This window comes from Charadrius vociferus, unplaced genomic scaffold, assembly GCF_000708025.1.
Source record: "Charadrius vociferus isolate BGI_N301 unplaced genomic scaffold, ASM70802v2 scaffold643, whole genome shotgun sequence".
NCBI classification, from domain to species: domain Eukaryota; kingdom Metazoa; phylum Chordata; class Aves; order Charadriiformes; family Charadriidae; genus Charadrius; species Charadrius vociferus.
Window position 1 is genome coordinate 1,533,627 of NW_009647512.1, and position 10,406 is coordinate 1,544,032.

Below are 10,406 nucleotides of genomic sequence, written 5' to 3' on the forward strand. Positions count from 1 at the left end.
TGGTCGGTACTTGGCAGAGTTCCTCACACTCGCTTTCAGTTACTCCTGGGTTTGTATTTGGTAGCTTTAGTCACTCCAGAGCCCCACTGGCCTGAGACAGGGAAGTGGCAACCCACAGCCCGCCCGCCCTTTGCCAGCTCAGCGCCCACAACCCCAAGGAGATCTCCAGTAACACCCCTGCTGGTCAGGTCTCCTTTCCTCTTACCGTATTATTTTCCAGAGGCAGCGTTGCAGTCCGCAAACACGTCTCTCATCTTCAGGCAGTAGCCAAACAGCTCCATTAAGGGTTGACCGTTCTTCAGCTTCCTAACAAAGGACAGAAGGACCCTGCTTGTGCATTAGGCTGTCCCTCGGTGGTCACACAGCTCCACTAACCTCTGGCAGGAGGGACCTGCCCTACTTCTTGTAGGCTGCACCCACCCACAGGTGATGCGGAGCACCAGGGCAGCAGGAAAGGCACATCAGCTGTGGCAGAGGCAGAGTGAGGGGTGGGGGTCTGGAGCTGGGGGCGGCTGGAGGGTCCGGAGGAGGAGGAGGAGGTTGGGTGTGAACTACGTAATGCCTTTAGGGTGTTTGGGAAAAGGGAGAGGGTGTCCTGCACAGAGACACACAGGAACTACTGCAGGTAGGTTAGAGAGGAGCAAAGGCGTGGAAGACACATTTTTGGTCAGACCCTCTTATTTTCTTTCTAGGCAGAACCTTGGGGTGATTTCCCCTTTTCTGTTGCAGAAATATCATCCCTTCCCTATGGCTCAGCCCCGCGAGCGGGCAGGGCGGCCTCGAGGAGGGGGCTGCGCACGTGGGGAGCTGTGTCCACTCTCACAAGAGATGGACCATTGGGGTGCTGGTGCTTCAGCCGGGGCAGCTGCGCACCATGAGGCTCCTGCCGGTAGTTGATGGGCTCCTGCCGGGTGGACAGAGCCTCCAGCTGTATTTTACGACTTTGTCTGGTCCCAACAGCTGCCTGGGCTTGCTTAATCTTAAAGAGCAAAGATCTTGAAGGGAGGGAAACGCTGGCTTGAACAGGACGGCGCAGAAAAATTGGCATCGACACATGGTCCGCTCCAAGCTTTTAGTGGCAGTAGTGGTTTTCTTGCTGAATTCTGTAAGGTTTTGGGTGGGTTTTTTTTTTAGGTTTTGCGGTTGGTTTGTTTCTTTTTAATTCAGAGGATTTGACTGCATGGTTCTACAACAGCATGTCTGTTTCTGTGGAGCGCCCGAGTGTGGCCGTGAGTCCCCTGTAACGTTCAGCACCGCCTGAGATGCTTTTGTGCATCAGCGCACTGCTCCAGGGAGGCTTCAGTCCTGCTACGTCTTTCTCTCTGCCACTCTTTTTTAAGCTGAGAGGGAAACTTGGCTGCATACAAAACCAGCTGTACGTGGTGCAGCCAGCCAGCCTGACCTGGCATTTCCCAGAACAAAATAAACCCCTGGGATCGGTGACCAAGACCAGTCCCATTCCGAGTGACTTCTGGGGCAGCTTTTCTATGGCCAGAAGAAAGATAACGGTGGAGGGGGTGTTGGAAGGATACCTGTACCTCTGAAGAAGCAAAGCTATTTTTCATTTTCAAAGAACTCCGTATACGGGGTGGAAGTGGAAAAAAGGGACAGCTGCCCGCCCTCCAAACTATCACCCCAGGTCCTCAGACCTGTGGGGCAGTTCTGTCTCCAGTCCCTGGATTTCGGCTGGAGTTCTGCAGGGTCCGAAAGAAGTCAAACTGGGCTACATGGGGGGAGCTCAGGCACGCAGGCTGAGGCAGATCGATACGAGCTGCACTTGAAAGGCTAAAATGGGATGTGTTCCAACTGTGAAAAGATCCCGGGGACTGCCGCAGAGGGTTGCGGTAGATCGCACCTCGCTGATGCTGGAGGAGGTGGATGGAAGCGCTGAGCCACCCTCTGTGCACCTCCCTGGGGGTTTGTTCTTTGGGGTCATGGAAGTGGCTTTTCCCTTTCAGCAGTAAGTTGAAGGTGCTGTGTACTCCTGACACAGCAGAGATTGATTGCACACAATTAATTGCAGTACTAGGCCTTGATTGCATCTAGCAGACATTTTAGAAGTAGACAAGTGTTTTACTTAGCTCCCTTCTACAGTGGATGAGAGAAGCTGGTGCTGCCAGGAGGTATCTCCAGCTGGCTTTGCTCTCTGGCTGTCATCTTCTTGCCTTGTTAGAAGGCATGGGGGCTGAGGGCACAGCCTCTCTGCCAGGACTGGTATTGCTGGGAGAAGTGCCCCGTTCAAGGCTCAGCTGTGCTTCTTCAGGTCACTTCAGACCTCAGTTTTCCCTTCGGTAACCCGCCGGTTTCTGGAAAGCGCTTCAAAAATGTAATTGAAAATGTTGCATCAGAGCTGGCAGCGATCGTTTTGCCTCTTCTTCCCCCACCCATCGGCTTTGCTTCTATTAGCACTCGGGGAAGGGGGAGGATGACCGGGAATTTCCGCACACGCACGCAACACCAGCCCCCAGCAGAGCCTAATCTCTGCCGCTGGTGTTCCCACACCATGGGTGTTTCGAGCGGGTGTGAGAGTCGAGAGCACCCGACCGCTTTGCAGGTGGGAGGCACAGCGGGAACGCAGAGCAGTCTGGGGGCCGTGAGAGCAGCAGGGTTTCCTGCTCGCCCAGAGCGAGCAATTTTGTTTTGTTGCTTTGAAGAAAAGAAAAGGCACAAAGAGCTGGGGTCGTGAAGGGTAAAGGGCCTGATGTGCCGTTGCTAATGATTTGGGGAATAGCAGGGTGGAGGATCCCTCTGCAAACTGAACTCCCACCTTCTTGGGCAAGTATTCAGCACATGCGCCGTGAGCAGGAGCAGAAACGTCCTCCCCACCAGGGGAGATAATGCAGAATGAAGGGGAATGACACTTTCCCCCATGTTTTGCTGTCTGTACTATTCACCTGCCTTCAAATAGCGCTTGTGTGGAAGGGCAAGGTCAGCTGTGGTGACTGCTTCGCATTGGAAAGCATCTTATTTCAGCTGTGCAGAAGAAAACTGAGAAGACACCTGCCCTGATGTTCAGCAGAGTATGGGATCACCGCGCACACCTGAGCTGGCAGGGTTAATAGTACTGTGTACGAGGAGCTCCGTCCTTGATCCAGCAAGATATTTAAACACGTGCTTATCCTTAATAACGGGAGTAAAGCTTTTATAATCAAGGCTTACAATTATCTTTACATTCTTAAGTATCTCGCTGCTTGGGGAAATTAATACTGAAGCCCCTGATTTTTACGCTATTTAAGAAGTAAGCTTGCTTGGTGCAGGCATTGGGATGGATCCAGGGAGCCGCACTGTGCGGTGCAGAGCCTGGCTGGGGGAAGGGAGGGCTTGGAGGGGGACAGAGCCATGGGAGCAGAGAGCCAGGGGGGCTGGAAATAGTGGCTCAAGAGAGGGCGTCCGTTCTGCAAAGTACGCGGCAGAACTGAAGTGGGGAAGATTCAAAGCTGTTGCGTAAAAGTAGGAGGAATTTCCTCCCCTCAAAGTACACCCCAACTTATGTTAGAGGAAAAGGGAGAAGAATGGAATAACGACAGAAGTTAAGACCCTGAGGAATACCCACAAACTCCCATTCACACAGCTCTGACAGGAGGGAAGCAGCTGCCTATCTGCTCACACCACTGTAAGGGCTCCTTCCTCAGGGGTCTGGCTGTGAGCAGAGCAAGCCCCCATAACTCACCCTGAGACAACAGCTTGAAGCTTGAGGATTTTTTCTTCCTGGCCTTTCAGTCCAGTCTTTTGCAGCTGCTTCTCTCTGGTCAGTCATGAGCAGCTCTAAGTGCTGCCACCCCTCGCTACAGGTGAGAGCCGAGGCAGAAAGCAGCCAGATGTCTTCTGCCTTCCTCCTCTGGAATTCATCTCCCCTGCTCTCCCTGCCCTTCTGCTACAGCTTTCGTCTACCCCTCCAGCTTTTTCTATCAGCCTCTCCTCTCCCCCATGTCTGTCCTCGCGCTGTGCTCTTTGGCTGGACAGGAGAATGGGCACAATCTGCCCCTGTGACCCAAGGCTTGGAAGGGCTTCCAGCACCCCACCGGTGTCTGACACAGCTCAGAGGAAAAGCAGTTTAATGGCTCTGTTATGCAGGAGGGCTCCTGGCTTTGTTTGTGCCCCAACGCTCCCAGCACTGCGTCCATCACTTGTGACATTTGCAGTCCTCCATTGGGTGGGAGATGTCACAGCGCCCTGAGCTGTGCAGGTCTTTGCCTGTCCTCTGGGAGGGCACCGCGGGCTGCCAGCTCTGCCTGGGCAGGACACAACTGTCCCCCCGAAGGGTGGGACACCACCTGCACGGCTGTGCCAGGAACCTGCCCGAGCACCCGCCAGGAGCTGCACCGCAAATGGGGTACCACTGCGTACCTCACCACCTCCTGCCCAAACCCCACGCACACCAGTCTGGCTTTCCCAGCAGATATCTGGAGTAGTGTGTACTTCAAAAAGAAAATATTAATAACAGAGACCCCCAAAATGTGCACAGGACTTTCCCTCTGAAGGGGAAATGCAACAAATGTTCACTATGCTGCTTAATTCTCACTGGCGCGCTGGGTACGAGAAGGAAGAGGGCAGTGGAAGAATAAATGCAGGCTAGCTCAGGCCGTGTAGCTCAGAGTTACGTCCAGCTATACAGCATGAGCCTTTTTCTCTATTTCTTAAATGAGAAATTGGATTATAATGCAGTGGCTCAGAACACCAGTGATAATTAATCACCTGAAGGAAACCATGACATGATGAGGTACTGAAGAGCCAACTGCTACGGCGCTGGTGGTGTACTACGGGGCAAGGGGATGCTATAAACACCGAAGGGAAATCTGGCTGTGAGCAGCAGCCCCAGCACTGCAAACAGCATGGTTGGTATTTCCACCCTCTGCCTCCCCACCCCAATATAAATGCCCTCTATCTCAATGAAATCAAAATTTTCTAGGTTAGATTTTCACCAGGTCCATAAAGTGAAAAAAGATTTGTCAGGCAGCTTTCTCTGCAAAGCCAGAAAACATTTGTGGAGAGCATGAAATGGGGGAAGAGCTGAAAGCAGCACACAGGCCAGCAGCCGTATGGCTCTCAGCACCCACCAACTCGGGCTGCAGCAGCACACTACGTTGGAAGGAACAGAAGGACCAGTCCCGAATCCATCATTCCCAAATCACGCCCCCAAGTCTGCGAGGCCACACGGTGAATATTGGTGAGAACATCCCCCAGCCCGACCCCTTGCCCAGGCTGTTCGACAGCCCTGGTACAGGCGGTCCTGCTCACCCGGGCAGAGAGATGACACACAACCACCAGCTCACTCAAACAGCTCTCTTCAAAGCTGGGCTTTGTAGGAACACTCTGGTAATTAATAGTCCAATGCTTTTTGTTGTTGTTGTCGTCGTTGTTTCTAGCATATACATTAGCTGTGCTCCCACTTGCTCCATTTCCCATCACTGCCGCGGGTTAAACTGTCCCAGCAGGCCACCAGCCTGCCGCTTTCCACACCGCACTGAGCCAAACCTTCCCCTCCACACAGCTCATCCTGACACTTTACAAAAGAAACGCCTTTCCCCAGGCTCTGTTAACTAGTTACGAGAAAGAGCAAACAAACGATTGACAGACCAGTGATTTACGCAATCAAAGCAGTTCCACAGAGTAACAGGGCAACCACCTGCAAAAAGCTGCTGCTTATTCCTTCCTAGAGCAAGTCGGAGGTAAAGAAACAGCAGTACAGAGAAAGCAGCCCTTCCCTTTTGATCTTTGCTATTTTAAAGCCTGCCTACAACTCGGGAGGTCTCTTTCTTTCACAACCCCAGCGCTTTAGTGCTTAGAAGTATCACTGGGTCATTTCTATGTATGGAGATCAAAAAAATCTCACCTCTGGGTTATAACAGTGGAGAAGAAAACTGAGCCTAAAGAGAGCCCGGACACTGAGTTATGGGCCTGGAGGCTGTTCCACCTCCACTTCAGGTGCTGCAGCCCTAAAACAACCTGACAACTGCTGCTTGTCAGGGACAAGAGGAGGAGGGAGGGAGGGTACAGCAGGAAGGATGAAGATGACTGTCTCCAGCAGCAACAGTCAATGTCTCCTGTGTTCATCCCCAGCAGCAGCTGGATGTCACACCACACCAGGCTCTCCCCTTCTCCATGCCATTTCTGTAAATTCCTCTCCCACCATGCTAATAACTGCTACTTGTGTGATCTTGGATGGACACGGTGGATGCAGGAGGGGAGGGAGAGGTGATGCGCGGGCTGAGCTTGACCTGATGCATTGGCCTCCTCAAGCACCAGAAGCAAATGTTGCACCAGGGAGTACGACAGGGAAGAAAGTCACTGAATCTTGACACTTGACATCTCAAACTAATTACTGTTAAAAAGCGGTGGTTCCTCTTCCCTGGGCTCTGAGTAGCTCGTGCATTTTGACTCGACTCATGACTGATTTTTAGACAAGTCAGCAAACTGGTATTCGGGCTCGTGTTCCTTCTAGCTCTCGGCTATAAGCTGGAGATGGGTGCGTGTGTCCTGCAAGCTGAAAGGCAGAGCGAATGTAGTTAGCTGTACTTTCCGGACCAAAGGTTCTCATTTTCATTTCTTGCTCCGTTTCAAGTACCGTGGCTCCCAAAGGGGACAAGCCCTCTCTGTTTCCCCCAGCCCTTCCCTGCGGCCTGGTGTCCTGGGTTCCCCCAGGAGGAAAGCCTGGGTCCAAATAAGAAACGTGACTGAGCCCTGACTGCATCTGCCCTCACATTTCTGTTTCCGTGGCTGAAGGCAGAGTGTCTCATTCCACGTAGGTGCCTCAAACATCGTTTTGGCTGTCCAGGCTGAGAGGAGAACGGTTTGGTTTCCAGCCAAAACGCGGGTCCCAAGATCCAAAAGGGCCTGTGTCTGGGGGCCTGCCAAATCAGCAAATGATCTGCTCTGGAGCAGCAAGACGGAGCTGGCTGCAGAGATGGGCAGCACAGTCGTTCACCGAGAGCCGGGGACACACTCCCCTGCAGCATAACACAGCAGGGAGACCGGCCAGCACGGGGATGAGTGGTTAGGAATCAATGCCACCAGCATCCTTTGAGGCAGTCCGGCTTTATGTGGGGCAGCAGGTTCCAGTTCCTGGAAACCGCTGGGATGTAATTGATGGCTTTGTACCACTTTGCTGGTATTTTGCCCAGTAGCTCCGTGTCCCGCCTCTGGCTGCGCGGCAGAGCGGAGCTCAGATTTAACTCAGTGTTCACACACGTCTGGGATTCCCAGCTTGAAAGGTTGCCTTCCCGGCACATCGCTTGGCCAAAATCACCTTTCTGCAAAGGTCCTCCCTTACCCTGCGGTGCTAAAGCAGCAGGAACAGCCCCAGGAGAGCGGCGCAGGAGCTCACCTGCTGCCTGAGCAAGGTGCAGGGAAGGTCGAAGGTGGCGGCTCAGATGACAAGAGAAAACCCATTCTAGACAAGATTTGCAGTGCACTTAGGCAGCCCTGAGAAGGGCCCACCTTTCTCATGGGCAGGAATCTCTTCTGTAGAGCAATATCTGTTACTAACCGAGTGGATTTAAGGACTCACCCCATCTCCGCTCCGGCTGACCAACGGCCGCCAGCCCGGGCTGTGGGCTCCTGCCCCTTCCCTTGTGCCGGCGCCTGCGCTCATCCCTCCTGCCTGGGGGCCAGTGCCGGCGGCTAAATCAGTCAGGAAACAGTGACTTAATTTTTTTAGAATTAATTTTGTTAGCATGCTGGTTTGTCTGGCTTCGATACAGCCCAGAGTCACGACCTCTATCTACAAACCAACCACGAAAAGAGGCAGCGTTTTAAGGCTGAGCCTACGTTTAGAAATCAAGCGTAAACCAGGCAGTGGATATTTTTGGTAATATACTAAAAGGATCAAGACTAAACTACACATTCTAAAATAATACTCCATGGTTGTATACACACTAAATAAGATTTTTTTAAAAGAGGAATTTGCAACTACTATCAAAACAGCAAATCGCACGCTTGGAAAAATGAAAATTGGAAAGGCCGTGATGAAAGCTGAGCTCGGCACATTAATGCACAGCCTATTTCCCTCCCCGGGACATGAGTCAGGACTCAGCCTTACCCCTCAATCCTGTATATAGGCAGCTAGTAAAATGCAGTTATTTCTTAAGTATGCCAGGGTATGAACATAAAATTGCCCCATCTCAGTTAGTCACCTCTGCTTTTGCCACAGAAGCTGTTGGAACTGGTTGCCAGAGGTACGTACACAAATGGAGCAGACTTGTCTTCTCCTGAGAGCAAACAAGCCAGCTCAGCTGGCTGCTCCTGCAGCCTCCAGAAAGCCCTGACGGAGAGGGCATTAGTGGAGCCCGTTCATGACAAGAGGCACAGAGAAGCAGCGGGAAGGCCGCAGAAGGGAGCTGGCAGCTGAGCTAAGCCGGCCCCTGCCACGCTGTCCCTCAGTGCTCTCGAAGCGCGTGCTGCTGCTTTCTCAGGGTGGTCTCTGCACCCACCTCTCACGTGTCACTGCTCCAAGAGTAAGTCAGCCAAGTGCCTTCTCCTCAGATGTCACCATGCAAAGTCAGAGCACTTGCCCCCATCTGAAGAAAAATCACCAGCAGAAGCATCTGCCCGCTGAGATGGTGTCTCCCTTCGTGTGCGTTTCAGACCGAGCTGCCACAGAGGCGCAGCTCAGCATGCGTTGGCAAATGCGCCTGCTGTAGAGAGAGCTAAAGCCAAGTAAGGGAGCACCAGCAGTCTCCCTCCCCACGTGCGAGGGCTAGGCACTCCCAGCCCCAGACCACGCTGTTTCATGTTATAAAGTGGCCAATGAGCCATCATTTTACCTTCTAAGTGGTCAATGAGCTATCAAGCAAAAAGTCACCCTGACTTTTTCTTACCCAGGAGGAAAGCACCGAGCACCTCCAGGGAGAGCACATTTTGTCAGGAACAAAAGATGAGTGAGGTCAGGGCAGGCAGTGAGCCCACTCTGTGCCCTGTTGCAGCTTTCAGCCTGAGCTTTCAGGGAGAGACAGCCCCTAGGCTCACTTCTTCTTTTATTCTCAGTGTGCTGTAGGCAAGTTCATGAGCTGATTGTAACCAGCCTTGCCTTCTGCCTCTACAACCACTCTGAGCAGAAATTCCCCTGTGAGTATGTTGTGTTTCACAGGTTCTTCTGACTTGACAATCTCATTTCAGGCAAGAGTATCGCCCATGGACTGGAGCAAAACCATCCAAGCCTATAAAGACAAAGCAAGGCTTCATTATCCCAGAAGACCATTTTGTTCAAGAGACAAGCTACAAGGCAGATTTTAAGGTAATTAACATTTTTTAAAATCCCAAAGTCAATGTGAGTAAATGTGAGGCATCAGGAACACTTCATTTGTTATTGGTGTAGAATAAAGCCGTGTCCTCATTGACCACTCTTTCATCACTGCCCGTTAGGTAGTGTGGCCATGCCTTGCCGTCAGAGAGACATGCTAGAGCATATCATACCATAACTTACCATAAGTCAACCCAAGACCAAGATTTTATACTGCATGCCAGTCAGCAAGGTCAAGATTCACAGTTCCCTCATCTGGATACCTTACGTACAAGGTGTGTGTCATTCCCTCCTTCCGTAAGATGCATTTGACACCCCCTGCACACACTCAGAACAGTCAGTGTGCACAAGCGTTAGGGCTGTAGCAGGAGATTCAACCCCTGGTGCTAACACCAACCGGGGACACAGGTGTTGTGCATGGGAACGTTCGCAGATAGCTGCCTAAGGAATGGCACCCACCCGAACAGGACAACCCCTTCCTCCCCCCTGGTGCTGCTAAGGGCAGAAGCTGCCCTCGGTACCAACACCAAGGAGGACGCAGCTGTGGTGAGCGTCACAGCCCCACGGCTCTTGGGCCTCTGGGACTCCCTTGAGACTTTCCTGTGAGTGTCTACAACCCTCTATAGCAGCGTAAGGTCATTTTCTCGTTGGCAAAATACATCTAAGCGTTACTGAAAATCCCACGAGGAAACATTCTCTCTGTACTCGGCGTTTTCCCCAGCGGGGCTCCACACGCTCCCTGTCCGCACGAAGAAGGAAAGTGCGCACCGACCAGGCTCTGGTTTAGCTCTCTTTTTGCATTAGACCACCAAAGAGAACGGCATCTCACAACCAGCCACAAAAGCCGATCAGAAGCTGCACCGAGCGACTCGGAAAGCAGAGATGGGGCCAGGGCTGGATTCCCCAGCCGCAGCCTGCCGTGCCGTTAGATGTAACAGCAGCTACTCCAGGGCCACTTGTACAAAGTAAATCTTTGCCTTGGAGGAGACAAAGAAGTGTTTAATGATCAGACAGCCAAGTGCCTCCTCCGCAGAGGACTGCTGGCACGCTGCTGCGACAAGGCGTGCGATGGGTATATCCAGCTCCACTGAAAGTGGGACAGTGACCTCAGGCAAAACAGAATTTGCAAACCTCACCAAAACTTCCTCCTTGCTGTGAACAGTCTGGG